The 18551-nt window shown below is 48.1% G+C and overlaps 1 protein-coding gene across 10 annotated transcripts in view; it reads left to right on the plus strand.

The window, feature by feature from the left end:
- Window positions 1–18551, plus strand: part of FAM227B (family with sequence similarity 227 member B) — a 1159103-nt gene that overhangs the window by 61117 nt on the left and 1079435 nt on the right. The gene's annotated exons all lie outside the window — the stretch shown is intronic.

The raw sequence follows: 18551 nt of genomic DNA on the forward strand, positions 1-18551 counted from the left end.
CCCCCCCCATTAAAGGAAAAAATAAAGAGTGTAGTCCCCCCACACACCACTAAAACCAACACCAGGCAGAACCAGCCAGGGGGGGTAATGCCATAGCAGGGGAGACTCTCAGTGTGGGGTCCCCTGCCATGCCATTAAAGTGCCCCCCCAAGCCGGTCAGCCCAGGGCTGGAATTCCTCGTAAAGTGGGGCCCCCAAAAAATTAAAATGGGATCCCCCCTCCCGAGCAACAACCAGCACAAGTGCCAGCATGGCCGGACATAAAGGGCCCGCTGGCACCTGTAGTCCACCTGTAAAGAAAATATAAAAAAAAACACGGTTTTTATTACACAGGGTCTTCACCTGGGTGCGGCAGCCTTTAAGCTCTATTGTGTGGCCGCCGCCTTCCCTGGGTTTCCGGCATCTTCACCTGGGGGGGGCGCTACCTCCCCAGGGCTTCCGGCGTCTTCCTCCGGCATCTTCACCTGGGAGGCGTCGGCCTTTAAGCTTTTTTGCATGGCCGCCACCTTCCCAGGGCTTCCGGCGTCTTCACCTGGTGGGCGGCGGCTGTTAAGCTCTTTTGCATAGCCGCCGCCCATCCAGGACTTCCACGGCGTCTTCTCTCTTCAGGTGCTCTTCTCTGCTCCTCCTCCGCTGTCGGACTGACAGTCGCTGCCTCGCGCTGACTTATATAAGTCAGCGGGAAGGGGCGGGGTGATGACGCAGCGAGCCGTGATTGGCTCGCGGCAGCCATCTTGAATTTCAAAAATGACGCTGAGGCGCCATTTTTTAAATGGGTACCGCTCCACCACAAAACTCTGCAGAATGGCCCTGACTGCCGCGTCCCGCCACCCGCACCTCCGCCGCATCCCGCACCTCCGCCGCCCGCACCTCCATCGCCACTGACGCTAACACAGTGATTGACAGCGGATCCAGTGACAGATCCGCTGGCCAATCACTGGGGCCTCACTCACAGAGGCGTGCTTTCATAGGTTGAAAACACGTCCCTGTATGAAAGCGGCACCTCTAGCGGTGCTGCTTTCCAATGTAATTTCAATGGGCTTTTCCTGCCCATTGCTTGGCCCCGCCCGCGCCCACCTCCCACTCCCATACCTTTCCCCATTCACAACGGGAGGCACCACGATCGGTGCTTCCGAACCCCACTTTACACCTTATAATGATGATCAAAATAATAAAGAAGATACTTATGACACAGAATATGTGTCATAAGTACCGTCTTTGTATTATTTTACTCATTAATGACTCCCCTGCCTCACCTGACTACACGTCCCTGGTGTGTATGTGTGTGCTGGCTCCTCCTCTCTATGCCCCTCCTACCAGACTCAGTTTAGAAAAATGTGCCCAAGGAGCCGGGTGCATTTCTCTGGAGCTCCAGAGATTTTCTTTTATCTTTTTTTTAGTTTATTATTTTGAGGTAGCTCTGGTTGGCAACCAGGCTACCTGCTTCGTGGGACTTAGAGGGGTGACCGAACCAACCTCCTGAGGGTTAATAGTTCGTAATCCCAGCTGACAGGACACTGAGCTCCTGAGGTACTGATCACACATCGTTAGTATGTGTGCCCATGCCGACAGCTAGCCGCCACCCTCTAACAGATGCAGAAGTTACAAGGTGCGGTGAGTGTTCCACTGGGGTCCTGGTTAGCGGGTCACCAGTGCAGTTTTGGCGGCAAGTCACGCGGCGGTTACAGGCCCCCAAACTGGCTCTGGGCTGTTGCGCCGCAATGCTCACTGTCTCAAGGCTTTGTGTGTACTGTACAATCATATTCTACTACGTGGTCAGTATAATCTATGGTAGGGACCGCGCCCCATTACAAGGGGCGGAGCATCCTGGAGCGGGACCAGCGGCGGGAAGGCACCATTTCCTGCTGCTGCGGATCTTCAAGGCTGTATGCATGCTGCTCCTCCAGGACCCACGCTGCTGCAGACTGTTAAACTGGTACCAGGGGGTCATAGAAAAGGGGGGAGCACTCCACCGGTAGTGCCGCTGCACTAATATCAGGTCATACACATATTTCTACACACTGTGCTGCTGTGTTCTGTGTGCTGGTGTCCGCTCCTCAGGGTCACTCCAGGAGCTCTCTAGGGTCTGTGTGGAGGTGTTGGTCAGTGAGTTGTCCTGTATTACTATTGTGAAAGATGTCTGTTGACATGGTTATGTGTGCTGCTTGAAACTCTACCCCGTCCTCAGCGGGGTCACTCATGTGTGAGCAATGTTCCTTATCTCCACAGGGACCTAGCTCACAGGCAGCTGACTGGCTAGATTGCTTTAAAAGCATGATTCAGAATGTAAATTCAGAATTAGCTGCAGCTAAAAGAGAGAGACTTGTGTTAAAACACTCTATTGATTGTGTGGCTAAAGCAGCAGATACCAAGAAGGCTTCTCAGCCCCCTCTAGTGGTTTCACATAAACGCTCACTGCCACAAGTGCTCCAGTCTGATTCTGATCAGCCTGCGGTGGATGATGATGATATGGATGAGTACAGTTCACTGTCCCCTGAGGTGGAGGCTCTCATTTTTGCTGTAAGAGAGGTCCTTCACATATCGGATCAGGAGGCAGAACCAGAGGAGGAGTTATACTTTAATGTTAGACACAAGACCTCAGCCACTTTTCCTGTGTCTAAGGAATTAAACTCCCTGGCCAGGGAGGCTTGGTTGAACCCTGATAAAAAATGTAAAAAATTCCTCAGAGGTTTTTATCTGCTTTTCCCCTCCCAGCTGAGGACAGGTAGGTATGGGAAACCCCCCCCTGTCATTTGATACGTCGATATCCAGACTGTCAAAGAAATTGGTACTGACAGTACCAGGGGCTATATCCCTGAAAGAGCTAGCTGACCATAAAATTGAGACCACGCTCAAGGCAATTTATACGGCAGCAGGAACAGCACAACGCCCCACAATAGTTTGTGGATGGATTTCCAGGGCAGTAGTCAAGTGATCTGATATTGTTATTGAAGGTTTGGATTCTCTGCCCCGGGATGAGGTCATTACTTTGCTCCAACATATACAGCATGCTGCAAATTCTATGAGCGAGGCTATTAAAGAGTTGTGTAAAGAAAATGGCCACACCACTGCTATTGCAGTTTCGGCACGCAGAGCTCTGTGGTTACGTCAATGGTCGGCAGATGCCGATTCCAAAAGGGTGTAGAAAATCTTCCATTTACAGGTGATGCCTTGTTTGGAGACAAATTAAATAAATGGATCTCCCAAGCAATGGTGGGTAAATCTACCTATCTGCCATCGGCTGCGCCACCTGCTAGACATTCTTACACTGGACCCTCCTTGCAGTCCTTTCATGTGGTGAGGTTCAGAGGCAGGGGCCGAGGGGTCTCCACCACTCCCAGATGATCTCGTGGTAAGTCCTGTAAACCTGCAACTGCTGTCTCCCTGGACCAGACCACCGGATCCCCTGCCGCTAAACCTTCTGCGTGATGTTTGGCCCCAACAGCAATGCGACTTTCAGGTAGGTACTCGTCTTCAACATTTCGCCCACGTGTGGGCAAAGTCCTGCCGGGATCCTTGGGTGAGGGACCTCATTTCCCAAGGATACCGGCTGGAATTTCAAACACTCACTCACAGATTTTTCAAGTCGGGTTTACCAGCTTTATCCGCAGCAAAAGTTACCTTGCAAGAGGCTATTCAAAAACTTTTGAAGACAGGGGTGGTTCCAGTACCTCCTCTGTTACGCCACAGGGGGTTTTACTCCAGTCTTTTTGTCATTCCCAAACCAGACAGTTCGGTGCACCCCAACTTGAACCTGAAGTCTCTAAACCCGTATCTACAGGTGTTCAAATTCAAGATGGAATCCCTGCGGGCAGTGGTGGCCACTCTGGAGGAGGGGGAATTCTTGGTGTCTCTGGATATCAAGGATGCTTACCTACACATTCCCATGTGGCCCCCTCATCAGGCTTACCACAGCTTCGCCATATTGGATGACCATTTTCAGTTTCAGGCCTTACCCTTTGGATTATCCACAGCGCCGAGGGTCTTCACCAAAGTCTTGGCAGAGATGATGCTGCAACTGTGCATGATGGGAGTAAACATAGTCCCCTACTTGGATGATCTCATAAAGGCTGTGTCCAAGGAGCGTCTGCGGCACAGCATCGAACTGACACCTCGCCTACTTACGGATCATGGGTAGATCCTAAATTTTCAGAAATCTCACCTGGAGCCAACCCAACATCTTCAGTTCCTGGGAATTATTCTGGATACAGTATCTCAAAGGTTGTTTCTCCCAAAGGACAAGGCCTTGACTATCCAGGCTATGGTTCGCTTGGTGCTCAGTCCTTGCAAGTTATCCATACATCTTTGCATCTGATTACTGGGCAAGATGGTGGCTGCTTACGAGGCAATCCAATACGGCAGATTTCATGCCCAGCCTTTTCAGCTGGATCTGCTGGACAATTGGTCGGGGTCTCACCTTCGCATTCATCAGGAAGTGACCTTATCTCCAAAAGCCTGGATTTCTCTATTATGGTGGCTGCAGGTTCCTCACCTGATAGAGGGCAGGAGTTTCAATATCCACTCGTGGACTCTACTGACAACGGATGCCAGCCTCCGGGGTTGGGGGGCTGTGACCCAAGGAGCCCAGTTCCAGAGGATATAGTCGAGACAGGAATCTGTCCTGCCGATAAACATCCTGGAACTCAGGGCAATTTGCAATGCTCTTCTGCAGGCTTCTCATCTCCTGAAGGATCAGGTGATCCAGGTTCAGTCGGACAATGCCACGGTGTTGGCGTACATAAACTGACAAGGGGGAACAAGAAGCAGACCGGCGATGCAAGAGGTGTCAAAAATCCTCCTCTGGGAGGAGGCCAACGCAAGGGCCATCTCAGCCATATTCATTCCAGGAGTGGACAACTATGAAGCAGACTTCCTCAGCAGGCACGACCTCCATCCGGGGGAAATGGGCCTACATCTCCAGGTATTTCAACAGTTAATTCACCGGTGGGGCTGTCCGCAGATAGATCTGATGACTTCTTGTCTCAACAAGAAGCTATGCCGTTACTGTTCCAGAACGAGGGATCCGCAGGCTGTAGCAGTGAATGCGCTGACGACGCCTTGGACGTACCAGTTTGTGTACCTGTTCCCTCCTCTACCGCTAATCCCAAGGGTTCTCAAAAGACTAAGAAGGGAAAGTGTCCAGGCAATTGTAATTGCCCCAAATTGGCCTCGATGGGCGTGGTACTCAGACCTGCTAACCATGGCTGTGGAGGATTCCTGGCCTCTACTGCTCCGAGAAGATCTTCTTCAACAAGGTCCGTTCATCTATCCAGACTTACAGTGGGTATGTTTGACGGCTTTTAAGTTGAGAGGGAAATTCTAGCCAGAAAGGGTCTTCCCTCCAGGGTCATTTCCACCATGGTCCAGGCCAGAATGATGGTTACGTTGAAATATTACCATTATATCTGGAAATAGTATGTTTCCTGGTGTGAGGGTAGAAAGGTTTCTCCCGTGGCATTTAGAATTGGTCATTTTCTACTTTTCCTGCAAGCGGTAGTGGATATGGTCCTACGGTTAGGCTCCATGAAAGTTCAGATTTCTGCACTCTCTATTTTCTTTCAGAAGCAACTTGCCATGTTGCCTGAAGTACAAACTTTCCTGAAGGGAGTTCTTCATTTGCAACTGCGCTTTGTACCTCCCGAGGCTCTGTGGGACACTCAATGTGGTTCTGTACTTTCTCCAATCGGACTGGTTTGAACCCTTACATTGGCTGGAGTTAAAATTTCTCACCTGGAAGACGGTGATGTTATTTGATATTTCATAAAGACAGAGCGGAACTTAGGACCTGTCCTCAGTTCTTGCCAAAAGTGTGAATCAATCTATTGTGGTTCCAGTGTTGTCTGACGCTTCCGTTGGTCCTGAGTCCTTGGATGTGGTCAGGGCCCTGAAGATTTATGTCAAACGGACGGCCCATCATCGGAAATATGACTCGCTGTTTGTCCTTTATGATGCCTCCAAGGTTATCGTCCAGCTTCTAGGCAATCTATTGCTTGCTGGCTGTGGTTGACCATTCAACAGGCATATACTTCGGCGGCTCTGCCCTTCCCGACGTCTATTCAGGCCCACTTGACAAGGTCGTTGTGCTGTTCCTGGGTGGCTGCCCGGGGAGTATCGGCCCTACAGTTGTGTCGAGCTGCTATTTGGTCTGGTTCAAACACGTTTGTTATATTCTGTCGGTTCGATACCTTGGCCATGGATGACTTTCAGTTTGGTCAGGCGGTTTTACAGGTGTCTCAGCACTCTCCCACCCATTTGAGAGCTTTGGGACTTCCCCATGGTACTAAAGTACAAGACCGCAGTATCCACTAGGGCGTAAGAGAAAATAGAAATTTGATACCTACCGGTAATTCCTTTTATCCTAGTCCGTAGTGGATACTGGGCGCCCGCCTCAGTGCTTCGTTCCTGCTTACCTGTGTAAGTATTTGGTTGGACCGATGTTGCGGTCTCATTATGTTGTTGGGATAGCTGTGCTATCCTGGTTAGGTTGGTGTTGCTATCCTCTGTGCTGGTTAGCACCCTCCTTTCGTTTATGGTTGTGTGTTGGCTTGTTGCCTCACCGCTGTTGTAATGTTTCTTCTCTCATATTATGTCCGTCTCCTTGGGCACAGTTTTCCTAGACTGAGTCTGGTAGGAGGGGCATAGAGGGGTGAAGCCAGCACATACATACACACACTAAAGGTTTTTAAAGTTCCAGGCTCCAGTGGACCCGATCTATACCCCATGGTACTAAAGAACAAGACCCCAGTATCCACTACAGACTAGGAGAAAAGTAATTACCGGTATCAAATTCCTATTTTCTGTATAGCATTGTAGTCTAAACTCGTGGCAGGAGTGCTAAAAATACATTAAAATGTATTTAATACTATCATAGCCCCTAAAACTTCGGGAGTCTAAGCAGCAGCCAGGAACCAAGCCATTCACTTTCCATTTTCCCACACACAACAGTGTGTGTTCACGTGGTATTTATCCCAGTCATATTGAGGTTTTACCTTGCTCTCGCACCTTCTTTATTTGTGTTTCCTATTTGTACTGTACTTTAGTATCAGTTTTAGTAAACATCATGAATTTTAAAGACCAGTATTTAAGGGGCAAATTTTTTTTTTATTTTTTTTCATTTTGCTCTGGGTACCACCAATAATAGTGGCAAGGTACCATCTTACAGTATCTCTGCCTAATGAGTGGAGGGGGTGTTCCTTTACAGAACCATTTTAAACCCTAATCATAAACCGTTTCCAGTTGAAATGCTCAAGAGTTGCTTAAGATGAGCATTTCACTGCTTGAGAGAGTTTGTATACACCTCTCCATGATAAAATGATGGCATTTGCAGTAGCAGATTGTCGTGTTGTTTGCTGGCTGTTGGCTAGGGTCATTTATGAAACTGGTGTTACACTAACATGGAAAATTAGATTCACAGAGTTGTGTCTACCTCCAAAAGGGAGGATCTTTAAGTGATAGTGTGTTGGAGTTTGAAGTGATGTTTTAACTGCCACCTCCCCAACTGTCCATACTACCCCTTTTCCACCAAAATCCTGTGTCTGACCCGGGATTTAGAACATGTCAGAGCCGTTCACACTGCGCACGGGTGAAGTGCCGACGCTTGAAGATGGCATCATCTCTGTCACAACTGAGGGCCTGATCTGACGGGAGGCAGCCTCAGTTGTAGGGGCTGAGATGTACCGGAACCTGGGAGGTTGTATCAGACCCCTGGACATGTAAGTAACATGAATAATAACTGCCCGAAGGCGTGACCACGACAACTTAGATAAAAGTCAATGATGTTTATTATGACAACTCCGCAACACAGCAGCAGTAAAAGAAAACGTAAAAGTCAGCAAATAATAAATACAGTTCCTGGGTACTACAGGATGGCAGGAGCCACAGGGCACTGGTAGTGTGAGATAGTTCTTATGATCTTCTAGATGGAAAGTCCTTACCAGGCCCGACTGCAGCAATGGAGATAACCCAGGATTGTGCCAGCTGGTGTTCCAGGAAAAGCTGGGTTGCTGAAGGTAAAACAGCTGCTGTGGATACTGGCTGGAACCAGACTGTTGTTAGCACGGAGTGGATACTGGCTGGAACCAGTTAAATAATAAATGAACTTGGGAGCGATGAAATATGAACTGAAATGTAGAACTTGAGAGCGGAGAAATAATAATACCGGTGGAGAGTGGTAAAGTGTAGAAAGGACACCGGCCCTTTAAGGGAAGCTGTACTCTGCTGGAAGCTGAGCTGGAAGCAGGTAATGTTGTAGCTGGAAACAGATGAATCCACAATGGATTGGAGAGTCAGGCTACACCGCAGGTGGAATGCTGGTGCGGGTCTCTATGGTGGAAGTCTTGAGACAGGAGCTGGAACCTGGAAGACAATCACAGGAGAGAGACAAACAGGAACTAGGTTTGACAACCAAAGCACTGACGCCTTCCTTGCTCAGGCACAGTGTATTTATACCTGCAGCAAGGAAGGGATTGGCTAGGCAATTATGCAGATTAACAATACTGACAACAGATTGGAGGAAATGATCAGCTGACAGAATCCAAGATGGCTGCGCCCATGCAGACACTTGGAGGGAAGTTTGGTTTGTAATCCATGTGGTAATGAAAACAGTAATGGCGGCGCCGGCCACTGGAGACAGGAGACGCCAGGCTGACAAGTGCACATCCAACCACGCGGACACAGCGGAGGCCGCGGCTGACGTAATCGCCACTCTGACACTCTGCATGCAGAAGCTCAGGGACGGCGGCGGAGGCCGCGGGAGACGCCATGCCAGATGTAATAAGGCGTTACTGTGACAGCGTCTCAGAGAGTCAGAGAGACAGGAGAGGATGCAGGAATGTGAACATTAGAATAACAGATGGGATCCGGTCCTGGAGCGCTGAGCCAGCCTTAGGAGGCATCTGATGGGTAAGAAATGGCGTCCAGATACCCGGATCGTGACAGCACCCCCCCCTTTAGGAGTGGCCCCAGGACACTTCTTTGGCTTTTGAGGAAACTTGGAATGGAATCTCCGGACCAAGGCAGGAGCATGGACATCAGAAGCATTGGTCCATGAACGTTCCTCAGGACCATAACCCTTCCAGTCAATAAGATATTGTAGTTGACCGTAACGGTGACGTGAGTCCAGGATCTTGGCCACTTCATACTCAACGCCTCGTTGAGTTTGGACTTTCGGAGTTGGAGGAAGTGAGGAATGAAACCGATTCAAGATCAGCGGTTTCAACAGGGAAACATGGAATGTCCTGGGTATTTTTAAGAAGGGAGGCAACTGGAGTCTGTAAGCAACAGGATTGATGACTTGTTCAATCTTGAAAGGACCGATATAGCGAGGTGCAAACTTCATACTGGGAACTCTTAACCTCAAATTCTTCGTGGATAACCATACCCGATCACCCACCTTGAGAGCAGGAACTGCTCGACGCTTCTTATCCGCAAACTTCTTGTACCTGAACGATGCCTTGAGCAGAGCTGATCGTACGCTCTTCCAGATATTGGCAAACTGATGCAAGGTGATATCCACTGCGGGAACAGAAGTTGCTGGAAGCGGTTGGAACTCAGGAACTTTAGGGTGGAATCCAAAGTTAGTGAAGAATGGTGTTGAAGCAGATGAAGAATGATACTGGTTGTTATGACAGAACTCGGCCCAGGGAAGTAATTGAACCCAGTCATCTTGAGAGGAGGACACATAGATGCGGAGGAAGGCCTCCAAGTCCTGATTCACCCTCTCGGTTTGACCATTGGTCTGAGGATGGTAAGCCGTGGAAAACTTTAGCTTGACTTGGAGGACTTGACATAAACTTCGCCAGAATTTGGCTGTGAATTGAACTCCTCGATCTGAGATAATTTCTTCAGGAAGACCGTGGAGTCGGAAGATCTCTTGTATGAATACTTGAGCCAACTTGGAAGCTGACGGAAGACCGGTGAGAGGAATGAAGTGTGCCATCTTGGTGAACCGGTCAACTACCACCCAGATGGTATTGAACTTGTTGCACATGGGTAAGTCTGTAATGAAATCCATCGACAAGTGGGTCCATGGTCGACGGGGAACGGATAGTGGAACCAGTTGCCCCGCAGGCGACTGGCGGGATACTTTATGTTGGGCACACTTTGGGCAAGATGCAATAAACTCCAAGACGTCCTTTTTCAGAGTTGGCCACCAATAGGACCTAGAGATAAACTCCAGGGTTTTTTGGATACCTGTATGTCCGGCAAAACGGGAAGCATGGGCCCAATGCATGAGCTTCTTCCTTAGCATCGGCTTCACAAAACTTTTCCCTGATGGGGGCGTAGAGTCCATCCCTACCGTGGAGAATGCCAACGGATTTATAATAAGATGCTTGTCTGAAGACTCTGACTCATTTTCTTGCTCCCATGAGCGGGAAAGGGCATCGGCCTTGCGATTCTGAGAGCCCGGACAGAACTGGAGTTTAAAGTCGAACCTGGAAAAGAAAAGTGCCCATCTGGCCTGACGAGGGTTGAGACATTGTGCGCCCTTCAGGTATAAAAGGTTCTTGTGGTCTGTAAGTATGGTGATTAAATGAGAAGCTCCCTCCAACAGATACCTCCACTCTTCTAGAGCGAGCTTGATGGCTAGCAACTCCTGGTCGCCAATGGCATAGTTGCGCTCAGCTGGGGAGAACTTCCGGGAGAAGAAACTGCAAGGATGTAAATGGCCATCTTTAGCCCTCTGAGATAACACCGCTCCTACTCCAACGGAGGAGGCATCCACCTCTAGGATGAAAGGAGAGTCGATGTCAGGCTGTTTCAGGACAGGCGCAGAGATGAACCTCTGTTTTAAAAGATGAAAAGCTTGCATGGCTTCTTCAGACCACTTGGACGGGTTAGCACCCTTCTTGGTGAAAGCAGTAATAGGCGCCACAATGGTGGAAAAGTCTCGTATAAACTTTCGGTAATAATTGGCGAACCCTAAGAACCTCTGGACCCCTTTGAGGGTTAAGGGTACCGGCCAATTCTGAATTGCTTGTAGTTTCTCAGGATCCATCTCTAGTCCGGAACCGGACACAATGTACCCTAGAAACGGAATGGACTTGACTTCAAAGACGCATTTTTCTAATTTGCAATAGAGATGATTGACACGGAGACGGGACAGAACCTCTTTAACCCAAAAACGATGCTCCTCTAAATCGTTGGCAAAAATGAGGATATCGTCTAGATAGACCACGACATGACGGTATAGAATGTCTCTGAAAATCTCATTGACAAAATGCTGGAAGACAGCTGGAGCATTGCTCAATCCGAAGGGCATGACGAGGTACTCATAATGTCCGTCACGGGTGTTAAAGGCGGTCTTCCACTCGTCACCCTCACGGATCCGGATGAGATTGTATGCACCTCGCAAGTCCAGCTTTGTAAAGATGGTAGCTCCGCTAACTCTGTCAAAGAGCTCAGTAATCAGGGGTAAAGGATAACGGTTCTTGATGGTAATGTCGTTCAAACCTCTGTAGTCGATGCACGGCCGCAGACCACCATCTTTCTTTTTTACAAAAAAGAAGCCTGCGCCGGCTGGGGAAGAAGAAGGTCGAATGAACCCCTTTGCTAGGTTCTCTTTAATGTATTCCTCCATAGAATGCGTCTCAGGCAGAGACAACGGATAAGTTCGGCCTCGAGGTGGAACCTTCCCTGGAACGAGATCAATCGGGCAGTCCCATTCTCTATGAGGAGGAAGGATATCAGCAGAAGCTTTACTGAACACATCCGTGAAATCTTGATATGGAGGAGGTGGAACATCAGACGACCTGGGGGAGGAAGAACAGACAGGCAATACTTTAAACAAACATGTCTCTGCACAGGAGGAACCCCATGCCAGGATTTGCGTAGTCGTCCAATCAATTGTAGGATTGTGAAGACGGAGCCATGGAAGGCCCAGGACCACAGGATGTGTGGCTCTTGGAATCACTAAAAGTGAAATAAGTTCGGAATGAAGAACTCCCACTCTCAGACGAACTGGTAGAGTCCTTAGAGCAATAACAGTATCAAAAATTTTACTGCCATCCACGGCAGTTAAGGAAAAGGAGGAAGGAAGTCTCTCGGTGGGTAGGGACCACCGTTTAACATAGGCTTCAGTAATAAAGTTCCCAGCTGCTCCGGAATCAAGGAGAGCAATGACGTTCCGATAACGTTGAGCAACTTGAAGCGAGACTGGGAGATTACAATCATGAGGAGATGGAGAGGAGATCATTACTCCTAGCCGGCCCTCTCCTGGGCGAGCTAGGGTTTGGAGTTTTCCCGGACGTTCGGGACAGGCATTGATGGTGTGAGACGGAGCTGCACAGTAAAGACAAAGAGACTCAGAGAGACGTCTTCGGCGCTCAGCAGGAGTTAAACGGGAACGGCCAATTTGCATGGGCTCATCTTTAGATGGTGACAGTTGACGAGGAGGAGGAGCAGAAGATTTTGGAGCAGATGATCTTCCACGCTCAGTTGCTCTCTCTCTGAAACGTAAATCAACTTTCGTGCAGAGTGAGATTAGCTCATCTAACTTAGAAGGTAAGTCTCTGGTAGCTAACTCATCTTTAATAAGCTCAGATAAGCCATGCCAGAATGCAGCATACAGGGCCTCGTCGTTCCATGCCAGTTCGGATGCCAGGATCTGGAACTGTATCAGATATTGTCCTACAGTACGTGACCCCTGGCGTAAACGGAGAATCTCGGATGAAGCTGAGGTTACCCGGCCTGGCTCGTCGAAGATGCGCCTGAATGTTGACACGAATGCAGTGTAAGAAGATAGCAGGGTGTCGGACCTCTCCCATAACGGTGATGCCCAGTCAAGGGCGGAGCCACTGAGAAGAGAGATGATGTAGGCAATTTTTGTACGGTCACTGGGAAAATTGCCAGGTTGTAGCTCAAACTGAATCTCACACTGGTTGAGAAATCCCCTGCAGAATCTTGGAGATCCGTCAAATTTTGCTGGCGTTGGAAGATGAAGACGTGGAGCAGAAATGGGTAAGGTGAGTGGGGTTATAGCTGGAGTCACTGTGGTTGACGCACCAGATGCGCCTGATCCACGGAGAGTTGTCTGAATCCCATCCAGCCGAGTAGAGAGATCCTGGAGACAGCGGATGATGTGGCCCTGTGCAGCCTCCTGATGTTCTAGTCGGGCTGCCAGTTCTTGCATCGGCCCGGCCGCTTGATCCTGGTCTCCGGCTGGATTCATTAGGTCAGTGCTTACTGTCACAACTGAGGGCCTGATCTGACGGGAGGCAGCCTCAGTTGTAGGGGCTGAGATGTACCGGAACCTGGGAGGTTGTATCAGACCCCTGGACATGTAAGTAACATGAATAATAACTGCCCGAAGGCATGACCACGACAACTTAGATAAAAGTCAATGATGTTTATTATGACAACTCCGCAACACAGCAGCAGTAAAAGAAAACGTAAAAGTCAGCAAATAATAAATACAGTTCCTGGGTACTACAGGATGGCAGGAGCCACAGGGCACTGGTAGTGTGAGATAGTTCTTATGATCTTCTAGATGGAAAGTCCTTACCAGGCCCGACTGCAGCAATGGAGATAACCCAGGATTGTGCCAGCTGGTGTTCCAGGAAAAGCTGGGTTGCTGAAGGTAAAACAGCTGCTGTGGATACTGGCTGGAACCAGACTGTTGTTAGCACGGAGTGGATACTGGCTGGAACCAGTTAAATAATAAATGAACTTGGGAGCGATGAAATATGAACTGAAATGTAGAACTTGAGAGCGGAGAAATAATAATACCGGTGGAGAGTGGTAAAGTGTAGAAAGGACACCGGCCCTTTAAGGGAAGCTGTACTCTGCTGGAAGCTGAGCTGGAAGCAGGTAATGTTGTAGCTGGAAACAGATGAATCCACAATGGATTGGAGAGTCAGGCTACACCGCAGGTGGAATGCTGGTGCGGGTCTCTATGGTGGAAGTCTTGAGACAGGAGCTGGAACCTGGAAGACAATCACAGGAGAGAGACAAACAGGAACTAGGTTTGACAACCAAAGCACTGACGCCTTCCTTGCTCAGGCACAGTGTATTTATACCTGCAGCAAGGAAGGGATTGGCTAGGCAATTATGCAGATTAACAATACTGACAACAGATTGGAGGAAATGATCAGCTGACAGAATCCAAGATGGCTGCGCCCATGCAGACACTTGGAGGGAAGTTTGGTTTGTAATCCATGTGGTAATGAAAACAGTAATGGCGGCGCCGGCCACTGGAGACAGGAGACGCCAGGCTGACAAGTGCACATCCAACCACGCGGACACAGCGGAGGCCGCGGCTGACGTAATCGCCACTCTGACACTCTGCATGCAGAAGCTCAGGGACGGCGGCGGAGGCCGCGGGAGACGCCATGCCAGATGTAATAAGGCGTTACTGTGACAGCGTCTCAGAGAGACAGGAGAGGATGCAGGAATGTGAACATTAGAATAACAGATGGGATCCGGTCCTGGAGCGCTGAGCCAGCCTTAGGAGGCATCTGATGGGTAAGAAATGGCGTCCAGATACCCGGATCGTGACAATCTCCAAGCGCCAGGAAATCCTGCTCTCCCCATGTTGTAAACGGGTCCCGAGTCGGATGACCTGGGTTACCTGTTCTGGATGAAACCCTGCTAGCTACCCGGGAAGGATTGCTGGGTCACTGGACTCTGTTTTTTTGGCGGGGAACCTTTTTCAGTGACAAAAATTGCGAGTTGATGAGCGTTCACCTGCAAAACTCTGGATTTTCATGTCAGTGGAAAAACTATATTATTTACATGGAAAGATTTGTGATGACTTACAGGAAACTACATCATTGCTCACCTTCTTGAACGGGTCTGCTCCACTGGCAGATTTCTCTGGTGCCTGCAGAGGAAATACATATGTAATTCCTGCGGGTGGGTGACCGCCGGGATCCCGACAGCCGGCAAATTGATTGCATCCCCCTGCAGCAACTCAGTAGCGTTTGTTTGTTGTTATTTTTTGGAGAGGCGGGTTGGGGATGGCCTAGCAGTTCTAAAGTGCTAGGCATTCTCTTCACACCCATTTTATTGTGCACATACTTTCTGAAGGGACATCTTCTTTCTGTCTTGTCCCTGTTTGGACATTTGTAATCTTGGGATGTATAATTTTCAGTCACACATGATCTTTTAAACAGTGGTATTTAAGTTTTAAACATGAATGCACCTGCACACAAACATACGGGTTGAAGCAAGGTAACAATCTAGTTATTGCACATTTGTTATTTTAGCTGTTACCAAACTATATTCAAATTATGGTTATATAATGAATATGGTTTTAAAGTGCAGTTTATCAACTTTAATTTAAGAGTATTCACATCCAAATTGGAGGGAGGGTTTAGGGATTACAACTGTTTAATATGTAATATGTAAATTGTGGACTATTCCTTAGGGGTGTGGTTCATCAAATCGACAGTGTCTAGGTCGACAATGTTTAGGTCGACCACTATAGGTCGACAGTCACTAGGTCGACATGGATGGAAGGTCGACAGGGTTTCTAGGTCGACATGTGCTAGGTCGACAGGTCTAAAGGTCGACATGAAGATTTTTTTTGTGTGTCGTTTTCTTCGTAGAGTGACCGGGATCCCAAATTAGTGCACCGGGTCCCCTCGCATGGCTCGCTTCGCTCGCCATGCTTCGGGCATGGTGCCTTCGCTCCGCTACCGCTTCGCTCGGCACACTTTACCGTTCCAATCGTAGTCCACGTGGATCGTTAAGTATGAAAAAATTCAAAAAAATAAAAAAAATGTGAAAAACTCATGTCGACCTTTAGACCTGTCGACCTAGCACACGTCGACCTAGAAACCCTGTCGACCTTCCATCCATGTCGACCTATAGTGGTCGACCTAAACATTTTCGACCTAGACACTGTCGATCTTCAGACCGGATCCCATTCCTTAGTTATGTCTTTATCAATTAAGGAGGCAAAGGGTTTAAAGATGATTCCAAATGAGGCATTTGCATTTGGAAGCTGTTGCTGAAGCCATCTTTAAGCTACAAAAACAAAAAAATCCATCAGAGAGATAGCGGGAACCTTATGAAATTAAGGGCCTAATTCAGTAAGGATAGCAAATTCTGCTAATTAGCAGAATTTGCTATCCTTTTCCTATCATGCTAGGGGCCGCCCATCGCTGCGCAAGGCCACCCAGCATGCTGACCGGAGCCTCCCCCACCTTGATGAAGCAGAAATTGCGATCACCTCGCAATTTCTGCTTCATCGTAGAAATTAGTGATGGATCCTGCCAGCGCAGCTTAGCTGCTCCTGCAGGAGCCCCACCACCGTGTTCACGATCGCGGCGGCTGCATGTGACATCATGCAGCCGCAGTGATCACGCACCCGACACCCCCCCGTTTGCCCGCCTCCGCCCCCCTTTTGCGCCATTCCGCCCCCGCAATGCTCCGTCTAATCTCCTCCCTGGAAATGGAGCGTCCCGTCCCCCTCCACACCGCCTCGTGACTCCCTCTGCCTAATTGATAGGCAGATGCAATTACATTTTCTGCGGCCCCCCGCAGAAAGTGCGGGTGCATGCACAGGATGGGCACTGCACATGCGCCGCGGGGCAATCGTAAAAATTCCAGTAGGATCACGATTTGCGATCTAACCTGAATTAGCCCCTAATTTTGGCTCACTCACCAGTAGGTACTCTAGTCATATCATTATCTAAGTCTACCATAAGGAGAAGACTTCACAAGTGCAAATACAGAGTGTTCACCACAAGGTGCAAACCATTCATAAGCATCAGGAATAGAAACGCCAGATTAGACTTTGTTTTGGAACAGCATTCTTTAAAAAGATGAAACTAAAGGTGTGTACACAGATAAATCTGTAAGTTTTTAACTATATAGTCACATTTCAAGGTGTTAGCTTGCGATACCAATTCGATCCCGATGCGCACTCCCGCGGGGTCGCTATCACAAGGCTAGATAGACTATGCAGTCAAGTCAATCTTGACTATCTAGTGTACTGTCTAGTACAAAGTATAGTCAAAATTGGCACATAGACGAAATCGAAAGTACAGATAGTCAAAATCTGTGCTATTTGGGCTCTTGGGGAATTCAAGGGATATCGTATAGTCAAAATCGGGCATAGCAAGGATACACCTTAAGAGCAACCTGTACCAGAATGATGAGAAGAAATGAAGTCTTTAGAAAGCTTTGAATGGCTCATGATTCGAAAAATACCACATCATCTGTAAAACATAGTAGAGGCAGTGTGATGGCATGGGCATGCATGGTTTCCAATGGCACTGGGTCACTAGTGTTTAGTGATGATGTGACAAAAGCAGCCAGATGAATTCTGACATGTATAGGGATATATTGTCTACTCAGATTCAGTCAAATTTAGCAAAGTTGTCCAGATGGGATCAGTATGTGATTCTGGCGACCGGGATCCTGGCAGTCATTATACTGACGTCGGGATCCCGGTCATTAAAATGCCGGCATGGGGGGCGAGAGCAATGATGCTCCTTGCGGGCTCGGTTGCGAGCTTCACTCGCCACAGGTTCTATGCTCACTGTATGGGTGTCGTGGACACCCACAGTGGAGGAATCGGCTACCTCGCCGGCATTCCGGCGGTGGTATTGTGCCCCTGGCAGGATCCCGGCGTAGGTATTGTGACAACTGGGATCCCGTCCATTGGTATGCTGACCACATACCGTCAAGATTGACAATGGCAAATATCATACTGCACGTTTATTGAGGAATATTCTGCAATGGCCAAGTCAGTCTCCTGATCTCAGCCCGATCGAGCACGTATATCACTTGCTGAAGACAAAACTAAAGGCAGAAAGATATACAAACAAACAACAACTGAAGGCACCTGCAGTAAAGGGCTGGCAAAGCATAACAAAGGAGGTGATGCCCATGGGTTCCAGACACCAGGCAGTCATTGCCAGCAAAGGATTCTCAACAATGTAATTAAAATTAACATTCTATTTAGGATAATATTATATTGTCCAATCACATTTGAGCCCCTGAAAATAGGGTACTGTGTATAAAAATGGTTGCAACTCCTAAACGTTTCATACAATATTTTTCTTAAACCCCTGAAATTAACGCTATTAAGTCTACACTTACATCTCCATTGTTTAATTTCAAATCCATTGTGTTGCTGTACAGAGCCAAAATCATGAAAATTGTGTCAGTGTCCAAATACAGTATAAACTGACCTAACGGTTTTGACAGAATTTTCTCATAAATTGTGTTGTTCCTTCAAAGACAGTTGTTGCAAATGGAACATCTGTGCTGTTGCACTTTTAATATGGAAAATGGCAAAATACAGTTTACTTGCAGAAAAATATAAATGAACGTGTTGGACGATACTGCCTTTTCATGTGATGGACCAGGAATGTATTATATTTACGTAAAATAATTTCATACCCTAAAGGGTATGAAATTGTTGAGAAGCTGTAAGGCACTGTATAATCTTCATCTGACTTGTAGAATGTCAACCAGATCACCCAGTACTAATTTATAGTTAAAGGCCAATCTTTACTGTAAGAGATGTAACAAGGTGCAAACACATTTTTGATTTACAATATGAAAGATATGAGACTGTTTGCCTAACAGCTTCAAGTCATT

Source organism: Pseudophryne corroboree, chromosome 6 (genome assembly GCF_028390025.1).
Source record: "Pseudophryne corroboree isolate aPseCor3 chromosome 6, aPseCor3.hap2, whole genome shotgun sequence".
In the NCBI taxonomy this organism is placed as follows: Eukaryota; Metazoa; Chordata; class Amphibia; order Anura; family Myobatrachidae; genus Pseudophryne; species Pseudophryne corroboree.